Consider the following 23034-nt stretch of genomic DNA (forward strand, 5'->3'; position numbering starts at 1 on the left):
TCTTATCCTTATAATGTGTGTCTTGTTTTTTTTTTCATTTCTTATATCAGTAGCATTTCTCTACTAATAAACAATTTGTAAAAATAGTTTTAGCATGGCTGTATCACAGTCTTCATTTTCTGTGGCTAGTGTCTGGAGGCTGTATCATTTTTTAGTAATACTATGCTTTCCTTCTGAATGTTGGGGGTTCTCTATTTCACATTAGTCTTAGGTACCATTTTCCCCTGTGTGCCCTTCCTTGAATAAAAAGAGCCTATCTTTTAACAACTATCTCTTTATATTCCTAAAACCCCTCAGGTCTAGAGGTCAAATTTATATGCCTGTCCCTGGCTGGTTTCTGTTGTTGAGTTTATGGGCTTATGGGTGTTGAGCTTATGTTGGCTCTGGGCTTAGACTGAGTCACCATTTCCTCTTGATCCTCCTGTGAGGGTATGACCCTGTTTTTTTTCCTGTCTCCATTATGATTTTTTGCTGGTCTTGTGTCCTAAGGCAAACGGACTCCCTCAGTCCCTGTTCCCCGTAGGTTTGGAGGCCTGTGTGCAGAGAGGTCCACTGCCAGTCCAGAGCTGTGTGGAAGGGGGGAGCTGCTCCTACCACTTTTTTTTTTAAGATTTATTTATTAGAGAGAGTGTGTGCGCAAGTGCACGTGGAGGAGCGGGAGGAGCAGAGGGCGAGAGAGAGAATCCCAAGCAGACTCCCCATTGAGTGCACAGGCTGATGTGTGGCTCTATCTCAGGACCCTGAGATCACGACCTGAGCTGAAACCCAAGAGTCAGATGCTTAACTGACTTTGCCACCCAGGCGCTCCTGGTCCCACCACTTCTGAAAGCAGATCCTGGGGTAAACAGTCCAATCCGATCCTCACGGGAAGCGGGATAGGGCTACCTGGCACCGACGGTGGGAATAATGGCTCAGATATTGGTAACTACTTAATTGATTGTCCTCATTCACAGTGCTGCTATATCTTGGCAGCCTTTATGTGTTGTCATGGATATTTCTGTCAGAAACCATGGGAGAGCAGATGAAGCTGAATGAGTTGGTTCTCATCACAACAGAGGTGCATATGCCAGGGCAGGATGGGGAGGATTCTGATTCAGCTCAGTGTTCCCTCTTAGCTTTGGCCCTGGATGCTGCTGAGGCTCTCAGATGGCTTTCCTGGATGAAGACACAGATTGGGATGAGTGTGCATTTCTTCCTTATAAGAATAGGGCATAGAAACTTTAAACGTTATCTGTTCCATTGGTCACACGGTTATAGGCTCACCCTGGCCCCCTACAGTTTCAAGCATGTAGTACCATCCCATGGCATGGACTCAAGAACTTGGGCCATGCCCACATTCTGCTTTGACCATATCTGTGCAGCTACTCAATTTACTTGGTGACAGTGGTAGAGATGCTACAGTTTGTAGGGATCGGTCATCCTTTCTAACGTGATAATTTTTCACTTGTACCCCCAATAATCCTGATTTTTTTCTCAGAGTTAATATTCTTTTAGGTGAGGAAGCAAAGCTGACACATAGGCTTACCAGAGTTCTTCTAACTAGTAAGGAGTGCAGCTAGGGTGAAAAGGTGGTTTTTCCTGTACTGAGTCTGGTATTCTTTCTACCCGTATACTGATTCTTCAAACTGCTGAAGCATTTGCTTTCTGGAAGGCAGTTTCATTGCGATGAATTTATTCTTTGCTTTATCATTTCTCCATTTGACAGGTCTCTGAACCATGATTGTGCCACTTTTAAGAAATATCAACAATGTCATGCTTGATTTACCTGAATGCCAAAGTGCTTTCATGTGTATTGAATAATTGGAGTGTGTGTTTAGCGACTCACACCCCTCCGCTTAATTTCACTCCAGTTAGCATGATTTATTACTCCTGAGGATGGTTGATAAGTAGGATACCCACTTGAGGAAAGTGTCACCTTTTATGTGGGAATACTTAGGATAAAATTGATGATTGAAACAAATGAAGTTAATTAGATGAGGGAAATTAAATAGATAAATAAGGTATTTGGAGTCAGATTTGCACAGAGCTATAAAGATAACTACCAATTTTATGATCATGCCATTTTAAATTGGTTTGGCAGGTGACCATGCATTTAAAAACAATTGCAGACAGCTATCTTGTTTCTGTTTCTTGCAGTTTTGTTGTTGTTGTTGTTGTTGTTGCTGTTTACAAAGAATGTTCTTTGAAAAAAGTTCAGAAAAGATACAGAAAAAACTAAGCTCACTCTTAATCCTATAATTTAGAGAAGTACCCCCATGTTTCTTTTTTCTAATACTATATGTATCAATTTTTCCCCCTCAATTAAAATTACACTGTGGACATGTCTCCTGGCTAGACATTAATAATATCATTTATCCACCATTATTATTAATGGCTTCATGATATTCTATTGTATCCATCCTCTCATTAATGAACATTTAAGCTTTCCCAATTTTTCACCTTTGTAAATAACATTAAAGGGAATATCTTGTTACATTTACCTACCTTTGTGAACGTACTAAATTCTTAAGAAAAATTGCTAGTAATAGCATTGTTGGACCAAAATTTAAAGGTTTTGGGATAATTTTGTCAAAAAAAGTAACATTAATGTGCACTTCTAGCCATGTAGAATAATGCTCCTTTCCCTGTGTGTAAGCCATCATTGTTTATTACAAATCCTTTTCACTTGGCAGCTTGATAGGTTAAAAAAAGAACTCAAAACTTGATTGGTTTACTTTCATACTTTTGTATTTCAGTAGTAAGAGTATCTCTCATAGTTGAGAGTATTGCAGCTTTTGTGAATTTTCTACTGAATATTCTTTGCCCATTTTTCTGTTGGGAAGCTTTTCTTTTCACTGTGAACTGTTTATATGCCAAGAATATTTACTGTCACTGATTTATATATGACTGCCTTTTCCAGTTTGTAATTTACCTTTAAATAGGCTTGGGGTACAGAACTTTTATATTATTGTGTAGTCACATGTTTATTTAGTGTCTGTGTTTCATTAAAATATTTTGTCTTTTCTTCAGCTTTTAGGACTTAGATCTTTAATCCATCTGAAATTTATTCAGGTAAAGCTTGAGGTAGAGCTTTATTATTTTTTTTCCAAATTGTTAGTTAGCTTCCAAATCATCATCTCATTGATTTTAGTTGTTTTAATGTATATACACAAAATTATAAACTTTTTAATATTTCTTCAGTTAATATAACTTTATATTCTGTTTTCATATGTTGTAGAGCTAGCTTCATTCAACACAGTTCTTTTCCTTTTTTTTTTCTTTTTTTTTGGTTCCTTATTAATTTAGGCTTCCAGATGAACTTTAAGAACAAAAACACTCATTTTTTTCTTTTACAAAAATCCATCTGAGATCCATACTTGGAATTAGATTGTGTTCTCATAGAAGAAGGCATCTTGGAGCACATGCCTAGCTAGCAGTTTGAAAATAACATTAGAAATTTGCCAAGGTTTGCAGTTCTTGAGCAGGAAAAAGACGAGCCTAATTAGAAACGACAAATACTGACCATTTGCTTCAACGTGGATGGAACTGGAGAGTATTATGCTGAGTAAAGTAAGTCAATCAGAGAAGGACAAACATTATATGGTCTCATTCATTTGGGGAATATAAAAAATAGTGAAAGGGAATAAAGAGGAAAGGAGAGAAAATGAGTGGTAAATATCAGTGAGGGTGACGGAACATGAGAGACTCCTAACTCTGGGAAACGAACAAGAGGTGATGGAAAGGAAGGTGAGGGGGGGGGATGGGGTAACTGGGTGACGGGCACTGAGGGGGGCACTTGATGGGATGAGCACTGGGTATTATGCTATGTGTTGGCAAATTGAACTCCAATAAAAAAAATATACAAAAAAAAAAAAAAAAGGAATGTGCTCCTCACATGAGATGAAGTCATCATAGAGAATGTGAGGATCCCTCTGATTTAAATTCTTTCTGCTCTGTAAACAAGAAATGACAATTAAATTCTGACACCCGTGGTACCTTCATTTGGCCCAGGATTTGAACTAGCAATCCCAAGATAAAGCAGCCTTAAAGTTTTTTTTTTTTTTCTTCCCCCAGAGTCATTTGCAAAACTTCCCAGGAGGGAGATCTGTAGCATTGAAAAGATCTGAGTGAAATCTTGCTTTCTCCTTGTAAAAGGGCATATCAAAAGGTAGTGTGCCTCATTCATCACCCTTCAGTGTTAGAGGTCTTAGAGGTTTCTTAGGCACCCATAAGTTGGTGCTTAAAAAAGAACATCACTCTTAAAATTTGGTCTAAGTGATTAAAGTTAAGCTAGTATGTCTAATAAGTTACTGCCTTGTTAGTTTTTCCCACCTGCACTTTCTCTAACCTCTTTTTAGGTCCTACTGTTGATCAAGTCATTATTAATCCTTTAGTATTTTTTAGTTGCCCTGATGGTATTTAACATTTTTAGTTTTAAAATATCTTCTAGGTGTTTCTGCATGTATTGTCTAGAAATTTAACCAGAAGTTAATAGATGAGATGACTCTTTCTCATTGTCACTCTTTTTCCTTTAGAATTACTATATTGCCATATCAAATCTTTTTCATATGAATAAAATCAAAACTGGAGAGAGAATACATGCTAGATTTTATTTGAGAGAGAGCAAGCAGAGTGAAAGAGCACACAAGCGGTGCGGGGAGAAATGGGGGATGGGAAGAAGCAGATCCCCCCTGAGCAGGGAGCCTGACTGGGCTCAATCCCAGGACCCTGAGATCATGACCTGAATAGAAGGCAGATATTTCACCAAATGAGCCACCAAGGCACCCCTAGATTATAAATTTGGGAAATAAAATAATGAAGGCTCAACTCAACCCCAATCTCACAGTGTTTTTGGTATTTCACAAGGGTAAAAGTCAGAAGAATACTTAGTACAGAAAACCAACATGTATTTTAGAATCTTGCAGAATGCTATATTTGCAGGTTTTAAACTCTTTACTTATTGGTGATATGATTCTGTGGTTTGTTACACCTTGTCTTCAGGGTGTATATTTATTAATTATTCTTCTTTTCTAAAACAAACTAAGATGCTGTCAATGAGGGTAGTCCTGGAATCATATGGAGTATTTGTCTTCATGTAGTTATGACTACAAATTTTCTTGTATTATTTCCCATTTCTTTCTATTCTCCTTCTAACTAGATGTTTTGGTTAGCCTTGTAAGCATATTAAGATACTTTTATTGCATTCACACACAAGTGAAAGGAGAAAACAGAGTCGGTTTTGAAGACCAGTAGATATGGGTTTACTAGTCTTATAACCTTGGGAAATGGTTATATTCTCATCTGTCTACTGCAGACTGGTGTTCCCAGAGTTTCATATTTTAATGGATTAACATTTTAGTAGAAGTATGACCTGAACTTGACAGATTATTTGTTGAAAGTTCTCCAAATATTTTCAATTATAATCTGGAAGTTATATTCTTAAAATTGTGTTAGGTCACAAAGTTTAAGGAATTACAAATAAAGAACTATACAATGCTATCTCATGCCAGTATAACTGACATTCCAATTTGTGCAAGTTAATAAATATTTGAAGTTTAGATAAGTATAAATAAAAAATATGTAGCAAACATGTTGTCATTCTCCATCTACATCCTGTAATGACATATGGAATGAGAAATATTTGTCCAGTGATAGCAGAGAGGGCCTCTCGCCTTCAAATTAGCTTCAGTTCTGGCTTTTGAAGACTTTTCTGGTTCATAGATGAACTTTAGGTCCACATGATCTCTGAATTAGGTGCATTCCACCTATTTATCTGTTTCAGTAGATGCCTTGAATGCCAGCCACACTCAGCCTTGAATACTGGACTTTAAAACAAAAGTTTCCTTGCTTTTTTTTTTTTTTAAAACAACAACAACAACAACAACAACAACAGCAACAACAAAAACCCTCAATAAAATAATAGAACATTTTAGAGACCTAAAAACCTCAGAAAATGAAGATTCTTAGCCTTATGTGGGTTGTTAAATGACCATATCTTTCAAAAACTGATACGTTATATATATAATGTAATTCAAAGTATTCAGTATAGAGCCCAGTGTACCACATACTCAGTGCGTAGTTAGCATAGTGCCCTGTGCAGGTATTCAGTTAATGTTTCAGTGAAGGACTGTCCCCCAAATCTTTCCTGTCCCTCCAGGGTACCTTGAATTCTGACTCCTGGACAGTATTTGGTCTCTAATAGAAAGTAGTATTCTCACACAGTGGATGTGGGCCTCCTAAGCAAAGGCATTCTGGACCTCTGCCCAAGGAGGCCACCTACCCTGAGGGAGGCTTCCTCCACAGGGACCTTGACTTCTGGGTCACTGAGCTTCCTGTGTGGAGAAGTGGCCTCCAGAAGTGAGATGAGGTTGGCTCCTGTGTCAGTCACTGTGTTGGTATGAGGAATTCACTTGGTTTTTCCTTTCAGAGAAGTCCTTCATGATCCTTGCTCTCATTCTCTGCTGGGTGTAATGCTAGCTCCTGGTGATGTGATTATAGTAACTTCTTTTCCTTCTTGGTGATGCAGGCTTCAGGTGACTCGTTGATCCGTTTGTCCTCTTGATGTTAGAATCTAAAAACCTTTAAAAAAAAAAAAAGATCATGGATGGGAAGTGAGGTGTACCTAAAGTGACCATAAGAATATTAGGGAAATTTTAGTTTGGGGAGCAACTAGTTAGTTGTTGCCAAGGGCTTTAGGTGGGTGACTAAGAATAGAGATTCTGGTGTCAGTAGGCCTGGCTTTGAAAGCAGCTGCATCCCACATACTAGTCCTGAGACCCTGAACTTGAACTTCTCCATGCCTCCGTTCTCTCCTCTGTCAAGCAGGGATCATGATAGCACTGTACTTAAGCAGGGGCTGGAACAGAGTAAGAGCCAGCTAAGTAAGTGTTAACGCTGGCGATGATGACGCAGTGTGTGCAGATTGCAGGGAGCCGTGCTGGTGTAGTCAAGCAGTTGTGTCCTGTGATTAAATGGGAGCCATGATTGCTGACTCCCTTCCTGCCCCCCACCCAGAGGGGACCACCAGTTCTTTCCTATGAACCCTGAGTCCCCTGTGAGAGAGAGCAGTGATTTGTATTTAGCATTTGTGATCTGCAAATGCAGGCTTTGCTGTATTTGTTTGCTCAAAGGGCTTATCGCCCTGGCATTCAGAATGTGAAATAATACTTAATGAGGACAAGAGGATTAATAGAAAAATTTAAAATCATTCAGTGACTAATACGTTAGTGGCCTATGAATTCTGTATCTCGATATGCAGGGTGGCTACCCTGTTAACATTTCTAAGGTTTTTAGAAATCAGCTGGATGCACATTTATTTTTCATTGCTGCTCTTCTATTCAGGAAATGCCAGTGGGGTTTAATAATTCCTTGTCATTTCTGGAAAGATAAATCCGATTATAGATTATTAAGGGTTATTTTTCATGTTGATGGTGGATAAACATTAAGAGGAATCCTTGCTGAATGGAGACTGACTTACCAGTTATGATCACAGGATTAATGAGACCAATCCCAATATTTCAATGCTTATGGATTCTTTTCTAGTGTTATTACTGTAGGTGGATTCAGGAATACTATTAACCATGATTATGTACTGATTATTCAGCCCCCACTATACCACATTAGCTTCCCAGAGGAGGTATTTAATAGTTGAGGAAATGCAAGCTGGGAGAAATTGTACAACTGGCCCAAGATGTTATGGGTTTCAACCCTTATGCTCATTTTCTTTCTTCCGTACTTTGCAAATCAAGGTTGATACAAGTGACTGCTTCCAAAGAGGGAAAAAAAAAGTTTTTAACTTTAGTGACATCTAGCCTTCCATAGGAGTCTGCTCATTGTGGTGAATTTGGCATTTGAGCCTAGAGTCCAATTTCGAGCCATGGGGATTAAGTTAAATAATGTATATAAAGTATCTAGGGGGGACCTGCCACATAGTCAGTGCTTTATCTTCACCTTGGCCTTCAGCATTGGGGAGGGGCTCCTGCTGAAATATAGCAACCAAAAGAGCAAGCTCGGGTGTCAGAGAGGCCTGGGTCTGAATAAGGCGCTCACTATATGGGGTGTTTCAGGTTGCAAATAAGAGACTCTGATTTTTTAATGCCTTATACCAAAGGGATTTTATTAACTTAAGTCTAGAGGTAGAACCTGCCTGAAATTGGCTGTTCTAGTTCTGCTAGATTTGATGTTAATTCTTCTATTAACTCATTGCAACATGGCTGAGGGACTTCTAGTCATCATAATCAGATGTGGCACTATCCAGAAGAAGAAACCAAACCATCTCTCCTGGGGGCCGTTTCCTAGTAGAAAGGAACATTTTTCCAGAAGCCAGGCTTCTTTTGTCTCTCAGTAGCTAGAGTTTGGTCAAATGCCCATTTCTGAAATAATTGCTAACAAAGTGAAAATAACCTTCCCTTGAAGCACATGGTTTTGTGGGGGAGGAATGGGTAACTGCACAAAACTGAGATACCCTCAGATAGAAAGGAGGAAAAGGATGCTAATCTCCTCGCCAGGTCTTCACTCCTATTGTGTAAATGAGGAGGGTAGCACTTACCTCACATGGTTGTCAAGTGAGACCCGGCACCAAAGACTAGTATTAGAACAAGAGATTAATATGAATTTGAAGGTAACAGGAGACAGGGGCCACATGTTCCAGCCTCTACTTAGGCTTACTTACTGAAAGCTGTGCAATTTGAAGCAATCTTGGGTTCTCCTTTTTTCATTCCTTGATCACTGTCTTTTGAGAGCCTAACATGTGGTGGACATTGTGCTCAGAACCACACCAGACTTCCCTGCCCTGTGTGTGTGTGTGTGTGTGTGTGTGTGTGTGTGTGTGTGTGTGTGTACTATGGGCTATGACTATGTGTTACATAGTATTTATGATGGATTATTGAACTCCTGTTGTGCCCTGCCCCCTACTATATGGGTACTGTATATATTGTTCATGGTCCTCACGACAGCATCTCAAGAACAGGTATTTCCCAGTTGAGCATGTAGGAATATCAGGTGAATATTATCAAGTGCTGGTTGGGGTCAGAACTACTCATTGTTTTGAAGGAGTCCTGCAAGTCAAAGTAGACTTATCTCTTTCATTAATAGATGTTGAAGATATGTCTGCTTATAGTGAAAGTTGGTAGCTAAAGTATCTTATACATTTATATTCTTTAAAACCTATAACTTTTCTGTTATTGTTAATTTATTATTATGGTTAGTAAAGACTTGAAAGAAAACACTGATTTGGTGAAATACCAGCTAATCTATGCTGTTGCTTATTTAAGACATTAAATTTAGCTTATGAAATGTATCAGAAGCAGAATGATTTCTCTGAAGAAAGCAGTCAGTATTAGAAATAACCATTTGATTAACTTTGTTTTGGTCACAAACATGACATTTCTAACACCGCATACTTCCTAGGAATAAAGATCATTGGAAAAGACTTTTTAAAAGGGAAGGGAATGAAAATACTGGGAAATTTCAGGACATCTCAGACATTTTGCTAATAGCACCTATATTTTATTTATTCACATGTACTGCCAGCTTTCCGGGAAGAAAATTCTTTTACTATTTGCCTTATTAGATCCGTATTCAGAAGTAGAATTAGTAACTGAATTCCTACATATTTTTGGATTTAAAGCATCTGTGTGATTTAAGAAGAAAGGAGATGTTTTTATCTTTTTATAAAAGTGTCTTACTGAAGTGACATTTTTCTGGGTGGTGGTCAGTACACACATGGGTTTGTTTTGTTTTTTCCAGGCCAGAGGGCCCATAACGGCTATGGACCTACAGGGAATATTGTGTTGACATTTCCTATTTTGTCAATAGTCTCATAGCCTTTCCATGGAATGGTTAGTGACCTTGCTCTCTTTTTCTCTTTTTTTGGAAGACACATTTGGAACAGCTTCATCCAGAGCAGATGGTGTGAAAGGTTTGAGAATAACCGTTGGCAGCACTATGGAGAGGGGGGAAGCCAGTGGGCTTGTGGAAGACTTGTGTGCCTGTTTTATCCTGGGAATATTGCATTTGTGTGATGTTTTGTATCCTGTTTCAGATGTTTGGAAATGGAGGCGTGGGGCCACCGTTGGGGACATGTTGGTATGTAATAAGTTGGTGCATAATAAATAGGCCAGAGAAAACTCTCAGTGTTATGTGTTCAGACATACTCTAAACCTGTTGTGTTGGGCCAGCCAGAGTTCCTATGTTTTTGCTGTTGGTGCCCTCTCTTGCCTTGGACTTTCACGAGTATACCAGGAAGAAGTGTCTCTTCTCTTCCTTAAGGTTTTCAGTCTTTATTTAAAGTTTTGAACAATACCTCTGATACAGACAGACATTAGCTGGGGAAGAATTTTTAATAGTCCAGTAGCAGCAGTATTTTCCAACCCTAAACTTATGTTTCTTTCTTTTTTTTTAAGATTTTATTTATTTATTCATGAGAGATATATAGAGAGAGGCAGAGACATAGGCAGAAGGAGAAGCAGGCTCCCTGTGAGGAGTCAGATGTGAGACAAGATCCTGGGATGCTGGGCTCATGCCATGATCTGAAGGCAGATGCTCAACCATTGAGCCACCCAGGTGCCTCCCCCCCAAACTTATGTTTCTTCTTTGTATTATTGTTTCAAGGGTAAATGTGAGAGCAAGCTTGCTCTAAGTTAATTCAGACACACTGTGCTTCTCTAAAATGAGGTGCTTCTCGAAGCTTCCATCTGAGCAGTGGTCCTGGTGCCTGCTGTAGGGCAAGTTGCCCTGTAGAGATAACATGTGTCCCTAAAACCAGTGCTGGTCTCATTGGAGCCAATTACCAGGACTCTGTATGGCTCTGTGATCGGCAGAGGGGGCACTTGTGTTCCTAAGGTAAGGCATAAACTCAATTTCAGTTACTAATGAGATGAAAGGTCTCTGGCAACTTAGCCAGAATTTTAGCCATAGGCATATTTGGTCAGTTAAAATATACTCTGATGTGTCAACACAATTTTCTTTCCTCCTATTTTTTTTTTAATGTACATGATAGAGGGAGAGAAATAATGGTCGTGGGTTATAGAAAACCCTGAATGGAAAGGAGGCATAGGTTTTCTTCTGTCACCCAGAAGCATTTGACCACCTGTAGGTTGGCCTCAGTCATTCTATCATCAGGCAGATTCATGCACATCAAAAATCTGGAAAGCAGTTGATGAGCAATTACTGAAATGAAGTCTAACACCAAATACAAACGTGCACCAAATGGTGTACACTTATGGGGTTTCCTTTTCTTATGAGGCAAGACTGCCTTTTCAGATGGCAGTGCCCACAGTGGGCCAACTGATTGTTTTTCCTACAATTTCTCCATTAAAGTTAGTTTATCATTCTTGGTGTCCTCCTGTAGATGTGAACTCATAAAATGGAACGTGACCTATCATGGACAAATCCTTTCTTTCAAGTCTTATATTGTGGGACAAGATAGTAATAGTAAAAATGAGAAAAATGGTAATATATTTAGTGATACTAAAATTTACTTAGTTTATTATGTCCAGGCACTGTTCTAAGATCTTCACATATATTAATAATCATATGAGTTACTATTACTCTCCCCATTTTATAAGTGAGGAAACTGAGACCCAGCAAAGTTTAAGAATTTTACCCACACTTTTATAGTCAAAAGATTTCAAACATGGGATCCCAGTTTTTTAAAAAAGATTTTATTTATTTATTTAGACAGTGAGCATGAGCATGAGCAGGGGAAGGGAAGGGGCAGACAGAGAAAGGGAGAGAGAGAAAGAACCCATGCTGAACATGGAGCGTGATGTGAGGCTCCATCTCACAACCCTGAGGTCATGACCTGAGTGAAACCAGGAGTCGGATGTTCAACTGACTGAGCCACCCAGGTGTCTCTTGCATCCCAGTTTTAGATTCTCTACTCTTAACCACTGGGCTGTGTTTCCAAAGATTAGATTTTGTTTGAGCCTTCTTGGGAGGAGGTAGCATCTTGGTCTCTGAGCAGACCCAGCCGATAGCATCCATTTTCCTGCTTGGATTCTGAACAACTTGGGAAATGAGAGAATAGAGCAAGGGTAATGTTTATTACCAGTTGGGGGGCCCATTCTTCTTGTAGGCAGCTGTTCTCAAGAGGAGGAAAGGGCATAGCTGAGCCTCTTTGATCTCGGATTCACCAATCAGCTAGGTTAAGCCATCTCCTGGGGATACAGGGGAGAAAGGGACACAAAGAGGCCCAAGAGAATCCTTTCTAATGGTGAAGGTCACCAGGGATGGTGAAAAGGGGAACCCTCCTCACTTCAGAGTTATGAGTTCATCAAATATGGATTCCAGTGAAAATCTAACAAACCTGTTAGAGGGGTTGTCGTGATGTTCAGTAATACTTTTGTGGTTTGGTGGAAAAATTGCATGATGCTATAAATATAGTTGGACTCCTCCTGAGTTTGTATTAAATTGCTGCATATTTCACCTCTCCCTGATTTCTGGAACTGCAAGAGTCTCCCTCCAGACCCATGTGCTTTTGTTTCCTTTCTGTATCCTTGAAGTGCTTGGTCTTGTCCCTTCTGTTTTCAAAACCATTGCTTACCTGCTTTTTTCTCACTAACAGTGCGACCAGCGCTTATGCTTTAGAAGGCCTGATTGCCTTAATGAGTCTTTAATGATCTAAGTAGTAGCTCTATTCACTTAGAAAAGCGCTCCAGATCTCAGAGCTGTATGGAGAGTCAGGAACAGTATCTAAGTAGGTAGTTGTGAGACAGAACTTAGTAGCTCATTAGACTTGAACTTGTCCCCTACTGTATTAACCATTTAGGAGTGTTTAAAAGCCGAGTGCTGCTTTACAGTATAGACAAGAAGGGATTAGTGGTGAAATTTGTGGTTCTTAAGGGTGACAAGACCATGGAGGAGTCCAGGTGTTAATTTGTAGGGTTTGTAGGATGCCCTCTGGAATGGGATGGGGGGGGGGGCATGTATGTTAGTTACTGTTCAATAGTAATTATGTGTAAATGGTAAAGACTTGTAGTGTCCAAAATTTATATAAAAGGTTTTCTAAGACACATTATACGCTCTCTTCCTTTTCATGGTTTTTGAATTCTATTTGATACATAGCTTGAATGAAAAGCCTGCAGTGACATGAAGCAAGTGGGAGGGGTGGAGAAGAATGGTAGACCAATTGCATTTGACAGGCTGCCACAGACTGTGCCAGCCACTTTAATTCAAGGAGGTGTGGTAACCATTCTACAGAAGCAGAATCTTGGGCTTTCAATAGTGCAGTTATTTCCCCAAGGTCATGCTGGTAATCGGGGGTAAAGGTGTAAGCCAGTCTTGGGTGTGAGCTCTTGTGCTAGGACTTTTTCAAGGGTGTTAGTTTTGCTTATATCCTGGAACTCTGCACACTGGACCTAGCACTCTTGCCTGGGGCTGGGGACTTGGCATTTTATACCAGTTAGTTCACTTCTTAAGATTCATATGCTGAGAGGTTTTCATTCTAGCTTGATGCTCAAAACACAGTGAAATTTTTTTTAAAGATTTTATTTATTTATTCATGAGAGATAGAGAGAGAGAGAGAGGCAAAGACACAGGCAGAGGGAGAAGCAGGCTCCATGCAGGGAGCCCTATGTGGGACTCGATCCCGGGTCTCCAGGATCACGCCCTGGGCTGAAGGCAGTTGCTAAACCGCTGAGCCACCTGGGCTGCCCAGCACAGTGAAATTAAACGCAGAAGGCTTTGGACTGAAATTCCCCATGCTCCTAATATAGACTGAAGTGGCCCAGTTGTACCTCATTGGGTTCTAGATGTAACGACTGCCAGCTCTGCGCATCTGTTCCTGGCCAGGTGAAGACCCTGTGGGTTGTTGTAGAATAGTTATACCCCCAGCATCATCCCTATTGGTTCATCTAGAAAAACACCAGCCTAAGAGGACATTCTTCCTTTTTATTTTTTTATTTTTTAATGAAACTCTGCCTTCTCCCTTGACAGTGCCATCTAGGTCTCTTCTTTATATCCTAAAATCTTGTTGATAATCTGAAAGGTGAATAAAATGTTGAACTATTGCCCTAAGAAAAAGAAAATTAATTCTGAAAAAGAACTATCTTTTATTTATACTGGAGGAAACACTGAATAAAAAAAACCCAGACTTACAATATGGCTAGCATCAACCGAGAGAGGGCAAATGTCACTCTAGTAATAGTTCTAATATTTTTAAAAATAAATATTTCTAATATTATTCCTAAGGCTATTCAATTTACTTAAAAGAGAATGTTGACTTAAATCTCTCTTTTACATGTTAGTTACAGCAGTTTCAGACTTGTTATCAAGTCATTTAATGCCAAATAGCTTTAGAAAAATGAAAAATAGCAGCCAACAATCACTTGAAATGAATAATAAAGTCTCTCAAAATTATGTTAATTTTTTCCCAAATGGAGATGTTTTTAAGGGATTGTCCTTGACAGTAGAGACATAATTCAGTTTTTTAAAAAAGCATGTTTATCTGTTAACTAACTGTAGATTTAGTTCAGTCCCTCGTAAGTGGCTTAATAGAAGTCAGTTGTTTACTGGGATGGTTTTGTTTTTAAAATGGTACTCCTAAAACTATGACTAGTTGTAACTTGAAGTATACTTTTCCCTGTATACAATTTAAATCTGTGGCCATTTTAGGAAGAGTATGATTTTAGCATAATGAGTGAGGATCATGAGATTTGTTGATATAGCTGGTTGTTTTGTCTGTGAGCAGCTTTATATTAAAAAAATCAAAGGACTATATATATTTTTTTGCCTTGTTTTTTCTTTTTTTTTTTTTAAAGATTTTATTTATTCATGAGAGGCACAGAGAGGCAGAGACACAGGCAGAGGGAGAAGCGGGCTCCTCATAGGGAGCCTGAACGTCAGACTTGATCCTAGGACCCTGGGATCATGACCTGAGCCAAAGGCAGATGCTCAACCACTGAGCTGCCCAGGTGTCCCACTGTTTATTTTTGAAGCCAGTTAAATGCCTTGCTGAACAGAGGTGTATAAAGTGAATTAGAGCTTTTTAACACTTCATCAGCATAGCCCTGAATCCAGACCAGTGGTTTGCTAGCTGTTGGTTTCAAACAGGAGCCAAGAGTAATGTGTTTCTGTGGTCTGTAAGCCATTCAGCACCCCAGTGGGAATGGCTTTCAGTTGGAATGAACACAGTTTATGGAGGGGAAAAAAAAAAAGAACTTTGTCACCAAACGTAGTTCGTGTTGATGAGATGTATGTGAATCTATGATGGAGAGCCCTGGTGTAGCCTTAGCAGCACACATGGTTTTTTCAAATACATATCCCACTTTTCCTGTATTTTGTTTTACCCACATAAATTCCCCTCGAGGCTAAAACTTGGTTAATCTCTCCATGACGTTGTGCATGGTTATGAATATGGAAGATGCTCGTTCATATTCCCCAATGAAGGGAGATGTATGTGGCATTAGAAGATTGCACAGTCAGGCATTCTGGACCTGACTACCTTCTTAGGAGGCTTATGTCCACACTGCATTCATGGCCTAACTAGTTCATTGTGTGTTGTCAAGCCTTTTCCACCTCTCTAAGCCCTCCCACCTAATCCTACTCTACTCTGTTTTTTAAAGGAGTCATCATGAAATCTTATTTTCTTTGCCATGGATCAGGGTGGTGATTCACAAATCACTTAGGATCTCTGGGCCTCATGTGGGTTTTTTTTTTTTTTTTTTTTTTTTGTGATAAGGAGGCCTGTTTTGCCTACTAGATGCCAAATGAGATGAGGTCTTTTCACTACTGACCTAGTGTTCTATAGCTTGTTTCTAATTAATGTTTTTCTAATTTTAGATAGCACCTTCTGTATTCTACATGACGTCTTATCCATTTGGGCTGTGTTAACAAAATACCAGAGACTGGGTGGTTTATAAGCCACACACATTTATTTCTCACAGTTCTGGGAGCTGGACATCTGAAGTCAGAGTGCCACCATAGTTAGGTGAGGGCTGTCTTCTGGGTCACAGACTTCTCTGTCCTCACGTGATAGAGGGGCTATGGAGCCTTGCAGGGGGTCTCTTTTATAAGGACACTAATCGCATTCATAAAGACCTCATGTTCATGACCTAAGCACCTTCTGAAGTCCCCACCTTCCAACAGCATCACTTGGGTATTAGGATTCTCAATGTGAATTGGCGGGGCAGTGGGGGGGTGGCACACATTCAGACCATTGCAGATTAGAAAAGGTGAACAGAGGAGAGAAGGTTTTGGATGCTAGTGATAGGAAATTTTGCCTGAATGTACTTCAACACCGAAGGCATTTTTGTTCGCTGCATCATCCACAGGATGTTTCGGATACCGTATATAACTGATACTTTTATCAGCTTTGCATAGTAGGATAAGATATTGGGGGAGAAATCTGAGAAGCCTATGGGGAAAGAATGTGAAGACTGAAGAAACACAAGTTTGTAGGTAGGGAATATTTGCTAAGAGGAAATAACCCTGATACAATTTCTATATTCCCCCCAAAAATATATATTAGTGTTTGGCAGGGATCTGCAATTCATTTCAATGCCCAAAAGGTTTTTAATTCTACTGTGAGACCACATGACTGAATTGGGACTTAGACTGTTTTTAGAGGTCCACAGAATGCTTTATCCATCTTGAAATTTCTCCTTGTGCAACCTTAAGCCCATCAGGTGAACAGAATTCTTTGTTGTTTTGGAGAGAGAAATTGATGGCATAAAGGATCATTTTGGTGTTTCATAGCTTTTTCCTTTTCTCTTGGTCTTATTAGTAATTTGTTATTAGTGGGGATTCGTGGGTGGCTCAGCGGTTTAGTGCCTGCCTTTGGCCCAGGGCGTGATCCTGGAGTCCTGGGATTGAGTCCCACATGGGCTCCCTGCATGGAGCCTGCGTCTCCCTCTGCCTGTGTCTCTGCCTCTCTCTCTCTGTGTCTCTCATGAATAAATAAATAAAATCTTAAAAAAAGTAATTTGCTATTAGTTATTGATGGACCCCTTTTTTGGTGGACTTTTTATACTGTTTCCATCATGTGAATTTCCGATTAATGTTCACAGTGTTTTTATGCATGTATCATGGCTAGAACACGCATCATTCAAGTGTAATGGCTATTAGTCTTTCCATTCCCAGCTTGGGTGGTCTGATAGTTGTTATTTTTATTGTTGTTTATATATTCTGTGGAGCATTCCTTAGGAAGGATATGCTCTTTTTAAATATAACTTGTTTAGAAGTTCTGAAAATCAAAGCTTCCATTTAGATACAGCTCTCTTAATCATCAAAAAATACCAACTATAGGGATCCCTGGGTGGCGCAGCGGTTTGGCGCCTGCCTTTGGCCCAGGGCGCGATCCTGGAGATCCGGGATCGAATCCCACGTCGGGCTTCCGGTGCATGGAGCCTGCTTCTCCCTCTGCCTGTGTCTCTGCCTCTCTCTCTCTTTCTGTGACTATCATAAATAAATAAAAATTAAAAAAAAAATACCAACTATAGGAATGTATGTTGATAAGAACTTTATCAATCAAAGAGAGTTGGATGTTCAACTCTGTCTGAGGTGAGGTATTAGTAATTCTCTATATGTTCCATAGATCTTTGCTTTAGTCATCTAGCTAGAACCCTGGATCATATATCCTACTGGACAGTTCCATGTGGTTCTCCCACTTGTATAATTACCAGTAAAGTGTCAAAAAATGAGAAGTTTTTTGAAGTTTCTTTTAGAAGTTCTAGGTAAACTGCCTGAAATTTGTAGGAATGATAGCTTTCTGCTCCCACCTTTAAGATCCCCAGAGACTTTTCAGCTTCTGGGAGGAAGATGCTCCCATCTACTGAATTTTGCCCTCCTTTCTTTTAACAAGATCTCCCTCCTGCCTTCTGATGAAGCTGATCTTATAATATCCTAAATCTTTGCTTTATTTCAAGGCCTTAAATAACCCCAGCCCTATCAGCTACAAAAACAAATAATTTAAATTGGAAAAAAAAAGCATGGTGCCCATTTTTAAAAATTCTGACGGGTTATACTTCAACTCTGTCTTTGCCTATTTTGTTATTTTGTGTGCAGAAAATTTGGCTTTCATTCTTTATTTGAATTACTTTATAGATCATTATATTTCCTCAGAGTGACAGAGTCGTGAATTTAGTCAGTAAATGTTTATTAAGGACTCACAAGATACTGGGCCCACTGATCAGTACTAGGCAGTCATACATGAAATACTAAGCAACTGACTTCAGGGAACTCACAGGGAATGCACTGAGTGTTCATTTTCCTTGGTTATTAAAGCCACTGGCATTTTGTTTCTAGAATATCCTAAAGTAACCTTAACCTGAGAGTAAAACCCTTTATTTTTCAATAAGAATCAAGTCTCCTCCCTCCTGTGCCTCTTCTTCTACAGATACAGATTCATATGTAATAAAGTCATGGAACCAGAGAAATTGGATGGAACCCTGAAAGTGAACCTTTGAGCCTTCCTGTGTCACTCCCACCCTTCCTTCATCAACCCTTTGGCTATGTCTAGGCAGAATTCACAATACTTCCCAGAAAGTAGTTTGGCTGTTAGTAAATTGTGGTGTTTAATTCCTTCATGAATTCCTTTCCACACAGAACCTATGAAATATTTGGAAGTTTACATCTGAAGTATCTGTTCAGTGGAAATTGGCTTGTCATCAAATTTCAGGTGTTAAAAACGTTTTTACATCCTCTATATTGGAACGGTAGCAAACTTCTTAACTGAGGGGGTGAATTAAAATATGTAAATTGAAAGTTGTAAACATACTCATGATTGTAAATTAATTTTCTTTTTGCTGTGACTATTAAACAGCTGGTAGATTCATGGTTCAGATTCATGGTCTAGGAAACAGAAGACCTTTCCAGATAGCCTAATCTTGCTTAGATGTATGGAAGTAGAGAATACTTTATTCAGTAATTTTTTTTCATTGTCACATTTAGTGTACTTACTAATTTCTAGACATTGCAATAAATGTAGGAGACTCATAGATGATGTGTGTGGCCCTCAGGAAACTCATAATTTTGGGATTTTTTTTCTTTTATGGTTAAAAATCTAGTTAATTTTTATTTTATTATTTTTTATTTTTTACTTAAAAATTTTTATTTGTTTTGGAGAGAGAGAGCATGTGTGCACTCTTGTGCATGTGATGGGGAAGGGGCAGAGGGAGAGGAAGAGAGAAAGAATACCAGGCAGACTGTACACTGAGCATTGAGCCTGATGCAGAACTTGATCTCAAGACCTTAAAATCATGACCTGAGCCAAAATCAGGAGTCAGATGCTCAACTGACTGAGCTACCTTTGTGCCCCAAAATTTAGTTAAGTTTTAAAGGAGCTTATGGATGCTGTGAAAAATGTGTCCTCTACGCTTAATGATATAGGTGCCTACAAACACTAATGGGATTTGGGGTCTTGATTCAGAAGCCCATGATTCCTTTCCAAAATTCTGACAAAATGTTGACAAGATTAGGTTTTATTACTTGATCTCTTCTCTCAACTCCAGTCCATATGCATTGACTTTTCCTCTTTGTATAGTATTTACAAAAAGGAGAAAAAACAATTCTAGAGAGCTATCATTTAAACAAGAGGCCTACATTTTCCCCTACTTTTAGCCAAAGGCTCATCTCAGTGGGCCGAGTACTATCTGAGCCTCCCTGACTTTCCTTCTCCTGGTTATTGATGCCCAGTTCTTGAAATCGGGAGTGGGTATTCATCTACTAAGATCAATGGGGATCCATATCACTTCTGAACTCCTTATCAATCAGATTCTTTATCATGATTGGTTATATGGGTTCTATAAATTGTAGAGCTGCTTCTCAAAATGATTTCTGGGATATTGACACCAATTCATGGCACAGTTCCTAGTCACTAGCAGGCCACTTGGAGATTGTGGTATTAACTGTTTATTGCCTGGTTTATCGAACATGTGGAAAATTTTAGGTTTGACTACTGCAATTGCAACATTGATTTGCTCCCCATGCATGTGTGAAGACCACAAAGCTATAATCATTCATATCATCTAAGTAACAAAGGGTCTAAGAGGAGGATAGATCACTGAGATGGCTTTCCCATCATCCCTTAGGACTAGGCACCATAGTCATTAAAATAGTTTTTTGGGCAAAGAGTAAGTTATAGATGTGCCATTATTTAAACAGACAAATGCTAACTTGTAGCATGTCACGTTTTATATATATTTGAGGAAAGCATTAGAAACAAGCTTTGGTGTTCACCACATACTTACCTTTATCTCAGTGTCATTTTGCATTGTGAGTAGGAATTTCCCATGCCTATATCCATTCCAGCATATTCTGAGAGTATATGGGGAGTCCACATACACAAACTTTTCTCTTCTGCTTCTTTGTGTTCTATCATCCATCACTTTTCAAAATTATAGTAAAACACCAAAAACCTGATTTACAAATTGAAAAGGTTTATTTCTAATGACCAACTGATGGCCTTCATTCACCCTAATACAAGGAGGAAAAGGAAGGCTGTACCTTCCATATTTCAGACACTTAGTGGTTGCTGTGTTAGCTCACCTCTCATTCACCTGTAGTGGTTATTGTGAGATAGGAGATCAGTGACTAGCATTGAAATTTTGTTTTGGGTTCTTTTTACTTGCATCTTTATTATTTTTTTTCTTGGGAGGTGATAGGAAACAATAGGAATTTAGGAAAAATGCACATGGGGCGCATATTTAAGGAGCTAGAGCAGAGTCCAGAGAACCAACTTGAGTTACAGGATGAATGTTGACTTACTAAAATAAAAGTCTTAGATATCCACAAATTTGTTCTGATACTTTATTTTGTAAAGGAGGATGTTTAGGTCTAGGAAAATTAAATGGTTTCTCTAAGATTATAAAGATGATACTGGTACAGAAAATTGTCTAAAGTTCTTTTTAGTATTAAGAATAAGTAACAAAAAGTCCTGAGGATAGCAGGCAGTAAACTTTGTATCCTTGGAGCAATAAACTAGAGAAAAAAGAAGTTAAATTGAGTTGAGGTAATTTAATATAGAGCATTTGATAGTAGAAACTTGAATATGGTACTTTGAGATATTGCAAGAGAAAATTATTTTGGTGTGGTCATTTCCTGAAAGATGGGTGGGAAATGATTGGAGGCCCTGTCAGTATCCTTTATTTATTTATTGTGGTGGTCTATGAGGATCCTATAGTTCAGAGAAGGAAAATGTTGATTATCCCTTGGTCACTTGTGAGGAGCCATAATGAGATCCGTGGAAAAACCTGCCAGACCAGTTGTCCTGGAGTTCTGTTCTTTCGCTCTATAGCCACCTGGTATGCCCAGGTTAATAATAGACCTATGATTCACCTCAGATCTAGAATAGAGTTGTAGTGGACCTTTGCTATTAATGGTTTGACTTAGTATTGAATTGAATAATGACATATTCTCTGGTATAATTACTAGCATTTGTAAGTTGATAGTGAAAAACAACAGAAAGGGGTACTAAACCAATTAGGGTGATTTGGAGGCATCCAGAAGAATGATTGAATGATCTTTCCATCTGGGTCAGCATCAGCATTTTTCCTAGTCAGACTTTCTTCTTGCCTTCTCTTTCAAGTAGACTCACATAAACTTAAAAATATTATAGTGTAAAAGATGGGTGGACTTTTTGCCTATATATGGAAAACGTATGTTTTAGCTGTTGTTATTCTTTGGAATAATGCTTCTGAACTTATGCAGTTGGAGGTTCCCAGCTTTTGATGGTCATAGAGCAGTGCACTTGAACAGGGCTCTTAATTTTCTTTCTTAGCAGTTGCTGCACTATGGAGCATATACACTAAGAAAGCATCTCATTTTTTCATCCGGAATTTACTCTGCAAGATTGCAAAGACTCTGAAGAATAATTATGATTTAAATATTCCCAGCAGGGAAGGAAGGAGCTTGGATAAAAGAATATCTTTCCCTTTCTCTTTCAGGATTTGATCATGAGAATAGATCATTTGGCTTGCTCATTAAGACTGCCATTAATGCTTAAGTACAAAAGAAAGTCACAGGAGTTTGCCATATGTAGTTGTTTTCACCTGATGTTAAATTTTTTCTGGTATCACAAAATCATTGAATTCTAGATTTTTTTTCCCAAAAGTGTAGGAGTTCTGTTGGTATGAGGTCACCATTGTCATGTTACTATTGAAGTGTAAGGGGTTAAGAAAATACATAACATGGATTCTTGCAGAGGAGCAGTGACCTCATGGAAATCACTTCAGTACAAGGTCCTCATGGACTTTTCCTACAGAAAGTGACCTCCTTTCATTGAAGAGGTTTTTTGAAGTTCTGATCTTGTCAGTGCTGTAACAATTTACTCAAGTTACTGGTGGAACTCTTTCGGATGTATGTGCAGCAATCCAACTTATATTGGCTTAGGCCAAAATAAAGAAGGGTGTGTTACTGACTCTTGTGATTGAAAGGTCCAGGGCAAGTCTCAGTTCATGCATGACCATTTCCAGGGATCCAAATAGTGCCATTATGACTGGTCCCCTTGGTTCTTGGCTGTGCTTCCTTCAGTGTTGGCTTCATATGCAGATAGGTTGGCCCTCTGACATGGCCAGATGGTCACCAGTAGCTCCAGGCCCACATTCTACTAACCTTGAGACCAGGAGAAAGAGCTTCTCTTTCCTAGTAATTCCATTGCTGGGATTGAGTCTCATTGCACCAACGTGGGTCATGTCGTTAGGATGGAAACTACTGGTCACAAGCATGCTCCACATATGGATGGGCATGCATAATCCTATTTTAACCCAAATCACCTAGACTGAGGGTCTGGGAGGAAAAGTTCATTCCAAAGAGGAAGATCAAGGTATCTCTCTAGAAGGAGAGCAGCATCTGCTGGACTATACAAAAAATAGATTGCTGCTGCTTGCTGCTTAACTGTTATTTTTCATTTGCATCCAAGCATAAGGTGGTATTTCAAAACTTAGAAAAAAAATAACCTGTCCACATTCAGTGCTTCCATTGGGATCCCACTAGTTCAGGTGGGGTCTCACTCCTTGAAAGCCATTTATAGTGAAGCTTTTAAAGTACGTTTGTCTCATAAAAAATGAGGAATTGTTTTATTTTAAACATTTAATCATTGTTTTTATGTTTTATCAATAC

General features: G+C 39.0%; 1 protein-coding gene and 1 non-coding gene across 8 annotated transcripts in view; both read left to right on the top strand.

Annotated features, from left to right (window-relative positions):
• RYR2 (ryanodine receptor 2) overlaps window positions 1-23034 on the top strand; it is a 726974-nt gene that overhangs the window by 148765 nt on the left and 555175 nt on the right. The window lies entirely within an intron of this gene.
• Window positions 14982-15111, top strand: LOC121488547. Its single transcript, XR_005987161.1, has one exon. It is a non-coding gene; the product is annotated as a small nucleolar RNA SNORA2/SNORA34 family (small nucleolar RNA).

Source organism: Vulpes lagopus, chromosome 3 (assembly GCF_018345385.1).
Source record: "Vulpes lagopus strain Blue_001 chromosome 3, ASM1834538v1, whole genome shotgun sequence".
Taxonomy (NCBI): domain Eukaryota; kingdom Metazoa; phylum Chordata; class Mammalia; order Carnivora; family Canidae; genus Vulpes; species Vulpes lagopus.